The following is a 15,254-nucleotide window of genomic DNA, read 5'->3' as shown; positions in this document are numbered from 1 at the left end:
CATAAGACTCTCCCATAAACTGTTTATTTACTTTTTTGCACAAGACTTGACCATATTAGAGTCTGCAGTGTAGATAAGCAAATCACTGGAAATATGTATGGCAAGTTCCCTTTATTTTTATTTTTTTAAATAAAAGTGGAACTAGTGTGTGTATGTGTGTGTGTATGTATATATATATATATATATATATATATATATATATATATATATATATATATATATTTATTTATTTATATTGAAGAGCAATCTGAGGGGCGGGGCTTTATTTCAAGTGGTGTGGTCAGGGGAGGGGCTAAGTGCACCTCCATCTTCATAATTCACCAGCCGCCACTGCCTGTCAGACATTTTATGTAAAGAGGGTTTACAGCTCACCGTGACTCAAGGGCACTATGTAATAGTCTTATGATTATTGTATTCCATAACTATATATGTATGATTTATGTAAATGTCTTCTGTTTATTGTACCCCATAACTGTATACTAAAAGGGACAGTCTAGTCAAAATGAAACTTTCATGATTCAGATAGGGCATGCAATTTTAAACAACTTTCCAATTTATTTTTATCATCAAATTTGCTTTGCTCTCTTGGTATTCTTTGTGAAAAGCTAAACCTAGGTAGGCTCAAATGCTAATATCTAAGCCGTTGAATTGCCTTTTATCTCAGTGCATTTTGACAGTTTTTCACAGTTAGACACTGTTACTTCACGTATATCATATAGATAACATTGTGCTCACTACCATGGAGTTATTTACATGTTAGCAATGATTGACTAAAAAGCAAGTCTGTCAAAAGAACTGACATAAGGGAGCAGTCTGCAGAGGCTTAGATACAAGGTAATCACAGAGGTAAAAAGTGCATTAATATAACAGTGTTGGTTACGCAAAACTTGGGAATGGGTAATAAAGGGATTATCTATCTTTTTAAACAATAGCAATTCTGGGGTAGACTGTCCCTTTAATATTGCAGCACTGAATAGTATGTTGACTTTTTACAAATAAGCTATAATAATAACATTAATCAAATAACTTAAAAATTGTTTTAAATGTAACTTGAAATCACCAAATGTTACACAATATTTCAGTTAGCATATAATATAACCACTATTATAAAAATATATATATACACCAACATAACTCTACAATATATAACCTAAATGTGGTTATACTTTTTAGTTTACATATTAATCCAATGCAAGTCCTAAATGTGATCATTTATCAATAGACCTATAAATTATAGTGTTTAAATTATACTGTCATGTATATGACTGCTTGTCTAAATCTATATTGGATCCATAAGGTTGTAAACTATTAAGTTTGTGTACCCAAAAAATCTCTGTCACAATTTTAGAAATCTATTTGCTTAATTAGCAGGAACCCAATCTATAACCTGGCTGTTTTTTTAAAAACGTGTAGAACTACTACCATGTACTAATTTAAAATGGTTAAATACACTTTGTTTTTCAAGTCTATTCTGAATATTATAAAGATCACAGTGATAAAGCATTTACAGCACTTGCATATTATTAATTATTAAAACAACACTTTATTGGAACAGCATAAACATTGCAACATTTTAGGCATTTCCACCCTTAATCGTGCATATTAATCCACCTGCTTCCTTTTTATACAGGAAGATAGTTCACCTTAAAAAACACACCTGTTCATACATTATTCATATGTTCTTATCTTATACTGCCATCTAGTGGTCTCTTTAGGTATTAAATAAAATCTAATATTCTATCATTCATTCTACAATGTTCCACTAACACTTAATTTATTTATTTATTAAAGTAAAATGCCAGAACATAATTAAAATCATGTACAATTAAAAACAGAAAACAAGGAAGGAACAAGCTTGTACTAGGGGGATGAAAGATCTTTTTACAAAAAATAAAACAGAACAATCAAAACCCTGTTTAACCTTTTGGTATAATGGGTTCAAGTTTGTGAATCCAATAAAGCTCCATTTGTTTTAAGAATTTTTCCGTCACCTCCACTCCTAAGGGGTTTAACCTGCTCAATTACACGCCAGCGCAATTGGCTGATCTTATGTTCTTTCTCTTTAAAGTGATAGGATAATGGGGTTTGTATATCCCTGCATCTGATAATGGATCAATGCTGCCTCATACAGTCCCTGAACTTTTTAGTTGTCTTGCCTATATAGATGAGAGAATATGGACACTTGATCATATAGATCACAAATGATGATTCACAGGTAATAAAATCTTTAATGCAGCGCTTATGGTCTTTGGTTGGATAAGTAAAGGTGTTACCCTTAATGACTGAAAGACAACTTATGCCTCCCAAACAAGGAAAGCAACCTTTTCTTTTTTGAGTGATGTATGTCTTTGACAGTCTTTTCTTTGGGCCCACATCTGTTTTAATTAATTGATTGCAAAGGTTTTTCACTCATTGGTAAGCCATAAGGCGTTACCGCTGAAACGCATTAATTTGTTTTAGTTTTTTTAAGGATCCTAGTAATTCTATCACTAAAAGGACTATATTGGGACATGAAAACCATTCTAGAATCTTTCTCTTTTTTCTGGAATTACCATTTTGCTTTAAATTACCCATAAAATTATTTATTAAATGTAAAGGGTATCCCTTACTTTTGTGTGTTGCATTTCAAAAAGACGTTTCTCTTGTAAGGACTCTTCACTAACAGTTCCTATCAGTTTCTTAAACATGCAAATCAAAATACAATTTATTTCCTTTCTTATAAACTCTGGTATATAGGAACACTACAGATTCTTCACTAAAAGATAAAATTCCAAACCTGTGACAGCAGAATTGAGTACAGATACAAAGGTCTTTAGGGATCTTGTGTCACCCCACCATATGCCAAACACATAATCGACAAAGCACCACCAAGTGGTACCACACACTTGAAACAAAGTGTTCTCACAGACATATTTTTATTCAATACACCTCATAGATAGGTTGGCATATCATGGGGTCACGTTTAACCCCATGGCTGTCCCCTTTATCTGTATAATCCTGGAATAAAAAGTAATTCCAGTACAGAATTAAACAAAGCAAAGTTTCCACAGAATCAATCTGTGCAGGGGAATATCCACAGTCAGTGACTAAGAACTTCTTTACAAAGAAGTTTCATATATACAAAAGAGAAGGAATCCAAAGCGAGTGAGCAAATGGCACAATATAGAAGCCGCACTAGTAAAAAAGTTAAAACATTTTTATTCAATAGAGCGTAAAAAACGTACATATTTTTGGATATACACAGAGGAGTGTAGGTAAGTAGAACTTGATCTACGTCATCTGACTCGTTTCACGCCATTATGGTGCTTTTTAAAAGGCAGTGTGGGGGATGTCGGTTATCGGCAGGCTTTAAAGAATAGAAAAACAAAACCACACCTTTTTGCATTTAATACCCAATCACTAGTTGGCTTTTAAAACCGGCCTCCTCCTCACCGCTTTACATAGACTGACACTCACAACAAAAACATAATACAGAATAAAAATAACAATTTAGAAAACAAAAATAGCTACTTAGTATATATATATATATATATATATATATATATATATATATATATATATATATATGTGCATATGTTGATATGTTAATAAGATCACAGGAAAAAGTATCCATATCGAAAATATCAATATTTAAGGACAAAAGGCACAAGGAAAAACAACACTTGTAAGTTGCTATGTCTATTTGGAAATAATTACATATCGGGGATACACAAAAACTACATGTAGTGTATGTTATTGCACATAGATATATAGATGTGATCACTAATACCCGCTAATGTTGCATTTTAATCTGCAAATATGAAAAAATTGTACCAAAAATTCATGGTTTTGTGTATGCACCACAAGAATAAGTGGAGCTAAAGTAAACACAGTACAGTGATGTTATTTTCAGGATTAATTCTTGGATAAAAAACAGAGTTGGGGAATCTAAAGAATACTACAGATGAGTCAATTTTTATATGGCGACTATACATTGTAGTGGATTAATTTTGCACATTGCTTAGTGAGAGTGCCTTATAAATGACTATTGTCCCTGGTATAGATCTATGTCCCATCTCAGATTGATTCCCATCGAGTCTCTGGTGATGAATCTAAAGATCCACGTGACCTCTCTGTCAAGTAATCTTTTAAAACGATCACCACCTCTCATCTAGTATGGGACAAAATATATAGCCTGGAAAGTTAAAGCTTTCTTCCATTCAGAATGAGTACAGAAATGTTTAGCCACAGGCAGGGGCGTATTATGGCCTAGGCCAACAAAGCCGGTGCCTAGGGCAGCAGATTTGGGAGGGGCAGCACATCTGTCCTATCCTCTCTCTAAAAGCCAGCACAGTGAGCAATAAAGTGTAGACTTTTACAGAAAAGACAAGGCACATGCGCTGACAGGCAGTACTCCTTTAAACCTTTGCTTCATTTAGAGACACCGGCATTTTGGCAGTGGAAGCGTTCTTGGTGAGAAACTTGACCGGGGATATGCTTCCAAGGTGAGGCTGGAGGAGAAGACCTTGTGCCGATATGCTGCCTCCCCTAATCAGCTGTGGTGTGTCAGTATATGGCCGGGTTATAATACAATTTATTTAATAATTATTCTTTAAAACAAACCCCCAATAAAATGCATATACGAAACAATTAAAATCAATATTTTATTCCTAAATTCTTTATATTAGTTAAAGTTATAAACACATTGAATTATATTTATAGAAACCAGATTATGAATCAAATGATCCACACATGCTGTTATAATATTCTATACAAAGATCATAAAAATATACCTTTACAAATTACCTTATTCACAATAATCGCATTAAAATACAACAATAAAATATTAGAATCTTCTGTTATTAACCAATAATTCTAGTTCAGTGCCCAATATGGATTACCAATTTACTATGCTTAATTTATAACTACCAGGGATTTAATCACAATAACCAGTTTATATATAATCACAATAACCAGTTTATATATATCCACTTATAAATCTGGAGTGTAAAACCCTGTCTAGCAAATAAATTATTTAACACTGAATGTGACTGGTTCTAATTTACACAGGGCTATGGATATAACTTAAAACACAAAATATGATTTTTAAATTACTAGTTGCAATTTAACTATAGCCTTAGTGAATGTCTTTGATTAAAATATTAAATATACATTTGCTTATACTTCACCCAAATAACCAAATTGATGTTTCAGCTTCCAGAATTTCTCCAATCAGTCCAATTTCACCTCATAAATTAAAAGAGGTAATTTGTTGCAAGATGGATAAAATTAGGCCCAGATTTGCTTTAGAGAGACTGGCTTCCAAGGTTTTTTTTTCTCTTGCCTGGGATTATATCACCTGATATACCCCACCCTTTTTTATTCTAATCATTGGTGAAATTGGAAACGCACGACGGAAGCTTGACTTGTGATAGGCCCCTTGAGCTGAACATCTCTTGGTTATTTGGGAGACGCCTCCCTGAGTAGTCATTTATCTTTTGGCTGTGATACCCTCTCTGATCTATAGGTGGCAGCAGACACCCAGAAATGCAGTTTTACCATCAATGCCGCTACAGTTTAGTATAGATTCATATATATTTTTACAATGTATTATATTTTCTAGTATTAATAAGTCACATGTTCCATGTGTATTGGACCACATCATACCACTCATCCTGAACATTTGAAGACTAGATATGATATATTTCTCATAACACAAAGTAATTCTTATACATTTAAAATATATGGGTATTAAAAAGGATTGTAATACTTTTAGCATGGATCTAATTAATATTTCAGTTATCTTAATATATCATACATACCTTGAGATCAGCAATCAGATGAGGTTTCATATTTATTACTACCCCATATAAATATTTCATATCTGTATATCTCTTGCTGAGTGTATAACACATATGATATTATTTAAAACACCAATTATATATGTACTTGTTTGATGCCTGAAAAAATATAGGAATATGTTATCCATTAAATGTATTACAAACCTGAAATGCATTTCTCAGATCCATGGAATTATACATCTTTATACAAGATTGAAAACCATACAAGTTGTACTTTAAAAATGAATTTCAGTTACAATGCAAAACATGTGTCTCTTTTAGCCAGCACAGATGTTTATCTGAGGTTTAGGGACAATTAACAGGTCTGTGCTAATTACTGTATTCTAGAATTTCTGTTTGCTTATCTGACTTTATGTACAGAATGTCGTCTCCAAACATCCCATGATGTATGCTGGCTTTGTTGATTATCACATCCCTGTTATGACCTCATGTGGAGTGATGAGTTTCAAAGCTAAATTAATTTAGAGATTTCAATGTTTGTTCAATTTAGAAGTCCTGTCTATTTCGTTTGTTCTACAAGTCTGTGTTTCAGGCCAAGAGGGGGGTTGTTTTACAAACAGTTTCACAAATAAAATGAGTTCTTTGTCTTATCATATATCTATGTGTAGATAAAATATACATACATATATATTATTTAATAACACTCACAGATATAAATCCCCCTTCGAATTTTAAATAGATGTAGGACATATGTATTTGAATTGGCTTAAAATCACTGGTACTTGGTGAGTGTGTTGACAGTATACATTATAGACAGTCTTCTATGAAGAGAGTCCTTTATTTTTGAGCCCTTGTGCTCATTAGCTAGGCATCTTTAAACTACAATATTTCTTTAGTGCATTTGGGGATATTACACTTCATTCTCCCTCTATTACTTGTAGTTGGGATTTAGGATGGCACACTCACAACTGATTGATATGGACCCATTTATCCATAAAAGTATAAATTTTAGGTATCCTAATTTTATAGGCAACTGGAGATATTTTGTCAGTAACAACAAAAAGACCCTTCCATGATGGAAGAAATTTCTTCTCCTTAATCTGATCTCTTCCAAAATTATAAAGATAAACTTTATCATTTATTTCATATTCCTTTTTGGATGTTTTGAGATCATAATAGGTTTTAGTGGCAGTTGCAGACTTTTCTAAGTTCCTTTGAGCAAATGCAAAGGCATATTGTAGGTGCTTCCTTAAAGGGCCATAATACCCAAATGTTTAAACACTTTAAAGTGCTGCAGCATAGCTGTAAAAAGCTGACTAGAAAATATCACCTGAACATCTCTATGTAAAAAAGAAAGATATTTTACCTCAAAAGTTCCTCAGTAGCCACCTCCCATTGTAAAGGATTTCTACGCAGCATTTTAGTGTGTCTGTCCTGGGACAGCTGAAAGGATGAGCCTCGTGAACTCTCATATTATTTCACCAATCAGGTAAAGGAAGTTTACTATGAAATCTCATGAGAGTTAAGTCAAATCTCATGAGATCACAGTAAGAGTTCATGACCTCAGCACTGCTGATGCTGATTGGCTGCTGTTCATTTCTTCATTTTTTTTTATTTTTACCTGCAGCTGGGAGCAGGTGAAGTATAACATTTTACACAGAACTTACTCTGCTGAGCTGAGGAGTTTGTGAGGTAAAATATCTTCCTTTTTTACATAGAGATGCTCAGGTGATATTTTCCTGTCAACTTTTTATAGTTATACTGCATCAGTTTCAAGTGATTTAGCATATGAGTATTATGTCCCTTTAAGTTCTCCACATATTGATGTGTATTGGCAGCATTTATCAAGTTCTGGTCTGATATACGGTACAGTAGATGCTGAGGTAGAACCATTCTTCTACCAGTCATCCATTCATAAGGTGACATCTTGGTAGCACTACTTGGAGTTGCTCTTAATGCCATTAGGACTAGAGGTAATTTTACATCCCAGTCTTTACCCGTTTCATTCACAAACTTTTTGAGGATTTTCACAATGGACTGGTTGTAACGCTCTACAGCACCACTTGAGGCAGCTCTATATGCAATATGGAGCTTTGTTTTGACCCCTAGTATTTTCCACATCTTGGTCATCACTTCGCTAGTGAAGTGGGTTCCCCGATTGGATTTGATTCTCTGGGGTAAACCAAATCTTGAAAACACGTGGTTGATGAGCAATGCTGCGCATGTTTCAGCACTATTGTTAGGTGCACTGATGTACTCATCAGTGAATAGGCATGTCACTGTTAACATGTATTTGTTACCTCTAGATCACCTAGTTGCTGGACCAATAAAATCAATTTGGATATCTGACCATGGCATTACCATCCCCCTTTTCTGCAATGGCGCTCTAGGTGTTGGCGCAGTGGTTTGGAATTGTGGACAGATTAAACAACCTTGACAGTAAGTTTGAACATCCTTCAACATATGTGGCTAAAATGCATAGTCACGCAATATTTCATATGTTAATTTGGCACCACGATGACCAGATGTGGGAGCATCATGGCCATGTTGAACCAGGATACCTCTGAACTTGGTGGGTACCACCTATTGCTGAATGCCAGTTTTGGAGGTTCTAATTAACAAATCATCCTGTAACTTGAATTGAGATTTGGATTTTATTAAGATTCTAAGATCTTCCTTGCCAATACAATCATCTTTTGAGATGGGGTTGACTTCAGGATCTTCTATGTGTTTATAGAAGATGCCTACAATTGGGTCTTCTTTTTGACTAGTGATCAGGTCCTCACTAGGAGAATCCTGACTCTATTGTACCAAGTTAGGCTCACTCTGGTGTTTAGCCTGGTTTCTGGTAATGGCTTCTACCTGAATTGCACCCATTAAGTGGTCAATATTAAGGAGTTCTCCATTTATGGATCCTTGTTTGGCTAATGAATCCGCAAGATCATTGCCTTCCTTATCAGGACCTAGAACCCTGGAATGACCCTTGGTCTTTTTCCAGTGTATGGTTAAATCATTGGACACCACTAGATTATCAATCTCGCAGAAAAACTTGCCATGTTTGACTGGTTTGTTGTTAGTCTTCTGCATGCCAGTTATTTTCCAAGTTGGCAGGTATTCAACAAAACTGTCACAAACATAATTTGAGTCAGTAATGATCAAAATTCATGAATATCTTGTTCAATAGCCATTTCAATGGTTTTAGAACAACAGTGAGTTCTGCAACTTGACTGGATCTTGGTCCAATGTTGAAACCTACAGAATATCAGGGAATCCATTTGCCCAAGTTATACCAATGCCGGCGACTAATCTGTGCTCATTTTCAATAGTGGCATGGTAAGAACAACCATCAACATATACCCAAAGTAATATTTGACAATGGTCCTCATTGTATATTTTATATGGGGAAAGCAATTGTTCCTCCAGGAAATCATCTTCTAATAACTCTTCCCCATGATCCTTAGCAGTACAGTCATGGAGCTCAGCAAGCCCCTGTCTGACTGGATTTCTTTTTGTTTTGCTTATAGCGTATTTCTAAAGGCCATCCTTGTAAGGAAAGAGTCCAAGCTGTAATGCGACTATTAGACACATTCCCATCTCTCATTCTCTCACTTTGCAGATATAGCAAAGGCTGTTGGGCCATTTCTACAATAATTTTCTCGCCCTGTATATAGCTGCGGACATTTTGTAGAGCCCATACAGTAGATAAGAGGACTTTTTTGTAATCGCTAAATTTGATTTTATTTTTTATTTTTTTTGAAAATTGTCTTTATTTAAATAACATATCAATAATGACAAACGTAGCAGTACAGTTCAATGTTCCAGCTTTTACAGATATGAAATAGTAACAGTAGTATTCAGTGTCACATAAAATACTGATATGGAATGGTAACAAACTATGTTGTACAATATATAACCATGTTTCATTTAGCGTTAAGGTATTCCTCCCAAATAAACATTATAGAGTAGTAATCTTCTAATTTACGTTTAAGACAATAGTGATATCTTTCCAGTGATAGAGCAAGGGAGACGGTACTTATCCAATCTTCTTGTGGGAGCTACAGTATTTTCCCACCATCTAGTTATCAATTGCTTGGCACAGTTTAGCATGATACCCAATAGTGTGGATCTAAGTCTACATTTAATTTTGGTGGGTTTATGGAATACACACACTAATGGGTCAAGGTGTATATCACGCTGCACAGCTTTAGTCATCTCTGTAGTCACTAGGGTCCAATAGGCCTGAATTTTAGGACATCCCCACCAGACATGGAGCATTGTACCGACTTGGCCACAATTTTTCCAACATGTGGTTTGGGAGTTCGGGTAGATTTGTGCTAATCTATGTGGTGTAAGATACCAGCGACTGGGGATCTTCATATTGGTTTCTCTAAATATTACAGATGAAGATGAGGAGCTCATATGTGTGGCAATAGTAATCCAATCTTTGTCTGTTAAATGTGTTCCCAATTCCTCTTCCCACTTTCGTGTGTATGAAGGGCGGTGGCGTCAGTGGCATTGGAGTATTTGTTTATAGGCCATTGACAGAGGACCATTTACATTTGTTTGCTGGTAGCAAATATTTTCTAGTGGCGTCAGTGGCCATAAAATCTTTTGTTTGTCCGGGTGTGAAGTTATAAGGTGACTAAGTTGAAAATATTTATACCATTGTCCGAACTGTGGGATATTTAGCTCAGTCAGTTCCATTTGTGATCTTAGTTTACCATCTTTAAGGAGTCTATAAAAGGGAAGAGATGTGTGTATGGCATTTTGTTCCTCAGAACCGTGCATGTTGGTCTGATTGGAATATAGGATTTGTCAGCGTGGGAGTTAAGGGGGAGGGTATTGTTGAGACAGTAGGAAAATCATGAGTGATATAATGTTAGTTTTTGAAAGTTTTGGCTATAAGCATAAATGCTGTAATTGGAGTCTTCTGTGTTGGTGTGGGTGTCCAGCACAAGCTTCCTAGGTTTGTGTGAGATACTAATGATTGTTCAAGTTTAACCCATTCCTTATCTACTTCATTTTTGCACCAATTTATTATTCTGACCAGGCAGGAAGCGTATTGGAAATATCGAATATTGGGAGCCCCAAATCCTCCTCTATCTTTGGGCATGTACATGGTCTTCATAGAGACCCTTATCATATGATTGGACCAGATATACGTGTTTAGGGTTTTTTGTATAGATTGTATGTATTGATCTGATAGCGGTATAGGTAATGCCTGGAACAGGTACAGTATTTTTGGGAGAATCATAATTTTTACCGAATTTATATGACCTAACCATGAAATTGATTTATGTTCTCAGTCTTGAAGTTTGTTCCTTATGTTTTGCAATAAGGGTGTGTAGTTAAGTGTAAAAAGTAAGGTTTTATCTTCAGGAATTTGTATACCTAGATATTTGATGGATTTGTGATTGTGATGAAAACCGTAATCTCTCTGTATGTGGAGGGTCAAATGGGCAGGGTCATTTAAGCTTATAAATTCTGATTTAGTCTCATTTATTTTAAAATAGGAGTATTTACTATACTTCGAGAGTTCTGTGGATAGTGCTGCCAGTGAAGCCATAGGTGAGGTCAATGTGAGCATAACATCGTTGGCATATAATGCCATTTTATATTGGGTATTAAGCCTAATTCTAGCTGTGGGGTTATTGTATAATGCAAATATCTTTTCTATTAGGGAATGACCAAATCCAAACCTGTGGAGGGTGGCTTTCAGAAATTTCCAATTTAATCTGTTGAAAGCCTTTTCGGCATCAATTGAGAGAAATCGCTAAATTTTATTTCTACTGGGGATAGAGTTTTGCTCGCATAAGCAATGACTTTGCTTAAATTATCATGCTTTTGGTATAAAACAGCACTCATTCTTATAGCTGTGTAACCTGTTTCTAAGTAGAAAGGTTTACCACCTTCAGGGTACGCTAAGCAAGGTGCTTGAGTTAGTTTTCTCTTCAGCTCTCTGATGGCTGTCTCTTGAGCCTCACTCCAGTGCCATTTCACATCCTTCTTTAGAAGAAGTAGCAGTGGTTTAGCTAATTCTGCATAATTATCAATAAATTTGCGAGAATAATGTGTCATACCCAGGAATGATCTCTATTAAGTTAGTTGGGTTCTTAGAATTTATTATAGCTTCCACCTTTTTCTTCTGAGGATTTAACCCTTAAGAAGTAACATCATGTCCCAAGAAGTTTACACGAGAGCAGCTTTTTGTAGGTATACTTTGACACCTGCCCTTTTAAGTTGGCTGAGGACATGTTTAAGTTCTGTGATGTGTTTTTCAAAGTCTGTGCTTTTGATTAAAACATCATCAACATAAGATAAGATCCCCCTTTCCAGTGCATCAGGCAAAGCCTTAGGCATGAATACAGCAAATTCATGTCCTGAATTTATGTATCCAAACGGGAGTCTTTGTAATGCATATTGGACCTTTTGGAACGAGAATGCAAGCTTATACTGGTCCTCTTCATGTACCTTTATGGTCCAATATCCCTGTGCACAATCAATGGCAGTGAATATTTTGGATCCTTGCATCTGCGCTAGACACTGGTCAATATATGGCACAGGCCAGCCAGACATGTACACTCATTTGTTTAGCTGTCTTAAGTCAGCACTCAAACGTCATTGTCCATTGGGCTTAAGAACACCTAGAATAGGATTGTTATAAGAGCTATGCACCTGTCTGATAATACCTCTTTCTTCCAAGTTCCTTATGATTTCTCAAGAGAATCATATGAGGCTAACGGAAGTCTGTATTGTTTAACAAAGACAGGCGGTGCATTGGGATCTGTTTGGATTCTTGCAATGTGCAAGTCTGTAGTCCCACATGTCATAAGAATCCCTAGAAAAAATATCCTTGTACTCCATCAGGAGTTCTCGTAGCTGTCGGCTGGAACAGTCATTAGCTAAAGATATTTGCTCTTCGACTATTTGCTGAAACCATGGAAAGATTTCAGGCTGTCCTATCTCATAGGCTTCTTCCAACCTAGAGGTGAGATCCCCTTGATTATAATTTACATTGCCCCCATGACTCTGGGTATTGGGGTATTCTTGATCTTCAAAGAGCTTCTTCAAATTTACAGATGCCTTCCTCTGAGCTGAAGGGATAAATAGACTGAATTGTAAATAGACCCTCTGGCATATATTTATCACCCTCAGAGAAAAAACGTTTTACTATAAAACATGCAAAAGTTTTTACACTAAGTAATATGAGTATTAACATGAATATTACCCTTTTTTGCAAGCATGATCCCAGTTGCTGTTAAATCACTGTATCAGGCTTACCTCAAATATAACAGGCACTGTCAGCATTTTCTCGACCTTATCATCTCTCTAGAAAAAAATATACTGAAAATACCTCAAAGCAGGCAATCTGCAGACCGTCCCCCCAACTGAAGTTTTCTTTCCATACTCTTCAGTTATGTGTGAGAACAGCAATGGACCTTAGTTACAAACCGCTAAGATCATCAAACCTCCAGGCAGAATTCTTCTTCCAATTTCTGCCTGAGAGTAAAACAGTACAACGCCGGTACCTTTTAAAAATAACAAACGTTTGATTGAAGGTAAAAACTACACTAAGTCACCACATCTCTCTTGATACTTCCTTTCTTGTCGAGAGCTGCAAGAGAATGACTGGGGGTGGCAGTTAGGGGAGGAGCTATATAGACAGCTCTGCTGTGGGTGTCCTCTTGCAGCTTCCTGTTGGGAAGGAGAATATCCCACAAGTAATGGATGAACCAGTGGACTGGATACACCTTTACAAGAGAAATGGTGGCTCCATTGAGACGTTCAAAGAGTTCGGGGATGAGTGGGAGAGGGTAACGGTTCTTAATTGTCACTGCGTTCAGGGCCCTGTAATTAATTATTGGTCTTAATGACAGATCTTTATTTTTAACAAAAAAAATCCCTGCTGCAGCAGGTGACACTGACGGTACTATAAAACCTTTCTTAAAGTGTCAGTAATCCTAAAATATAATGTAATATAATTCTGCACATATTAGTGCTATCGTTATTAAACCTTATATTCCCTTTTAAATTTTTTTAAAATATGCCAGTTTTTCAGACCCGCTCTATGTACTCTTCTGAGCGGGTTTGTTTTTATTCCACAGCGCATCGGGCCAGCTGTATAGTCACAGCCCGGCCCGACCACGCCATAACACTAAGAGCTGCACTTAGTGTTATGGCGCGGTCGGGCCGGGCTGTGACTATACAGCTGGCCCGATGCGCTGTGTAATAAAAACAAACCCGCTCAGAAGAGTACATAGAGCGGGTCTGAAAACCTGTCATATTTTAAAAAAATTAAAAGGGAAAATAAGGTTTAATAACGATAGCACTAATATAATGTTATATAATTCTGCACTATGTGCAGAATTATATAACATTATATTTTAAGTTTACTGTCCCTTTAATGTTTTCATCTAGGTACTCCCTGAGGTGCTGCAATTCATTTTGGGAGAGGGGCTACATTTTACCGTAAGGAATTACTGATCCAGTTATGTCAATAGGACAGTATATCCTATGTGGAGGAAGTGATTCAGCTTCTTTTATGTCAAATACCTCACTCAAGTCCTGATAGTATGTTGGAATAGTGGTGTTTAATACTCCTATTGTTTGATGTGGGAAACAAGTGGTTAAACAGTAATGAGATTCAAATTTAATCTTAGATGTAACCCAATCTATACTTGTATTATGTTTAACCAACCATGGATAACCTAATATCACTATGTGAAGAGCTGAGGGAATTATATTGAAACTTAAGTATTCTGTATGTCTTTCTGATGTAGCTATAAGCAAAGGTATGGTATGTTGGGTTATAGGTCCGTTATGTATCAAAGATCCATCAATTACTTTTACAAAAACAGGTTTGTGCTTTGCAATACAAGCAATTTTATTATTTTTAACAAAAGTGGCATCAATGAAACAACCAAATGCCCCGGAATCAATAATAGCGTCAGTCCTGATTTGTAGATGATCCCACTGTAAAGACAAAGTTAATGTCAGTGAATTGTGTACTTTGTTAGATGTGGTACTGTATATGTTTAGAGGCTTACCCTTCTTTTGTCTGTGTAGGATGGGACAGGTTGCTACGGTGTGTTCTTTATTGGCACAGTATAAGCAGAGGTTGGAGATGCGTCTTCTGGTAATTTCCTCTTGTGTCAATGGTCCCTTGATTATACCTATTTTCATAGGTGTGTGTTGATAGCCTGTCTTTTCTGGGTTAGAGACTAATAATCTTCTTTGGGAAGGGTCAGATGCTAATCTTTCAGTGCGTCGTTCCCTTAACCTACGATCTAGCGTGGTAGCCAGTTTAATCAGTCCATTTAGGGTGTCAGGCATGTCTAGCCTAGAAAGTTCATCCTTTAGAGTATCACTGAGTCCCAGTCTGAAATGGTTTTTTAAAGAAATTTCATTCCATAATGAGTCAGTCGCCCACATTTGGAAGTCAGTAATGTACTCTTCTACAGAGCGCTTCCCTTA

The sequence above is a fragment of the Bombina bombina genome, chromosome 4, assembly GCF_027579735.1.
Source record: "Bombina bombina isolate aBomBom1 chromosome 4, aBomBom1.pri, whole genome shotgun sequence".
NCBI lineage: Eukaryota > Metazoa > Chordata > Amphibia > Anura > Bombinatoridae > Bombina > Bombina bombina.
This window is presented reverse-complemented; position numbering follows the sequence as displayed.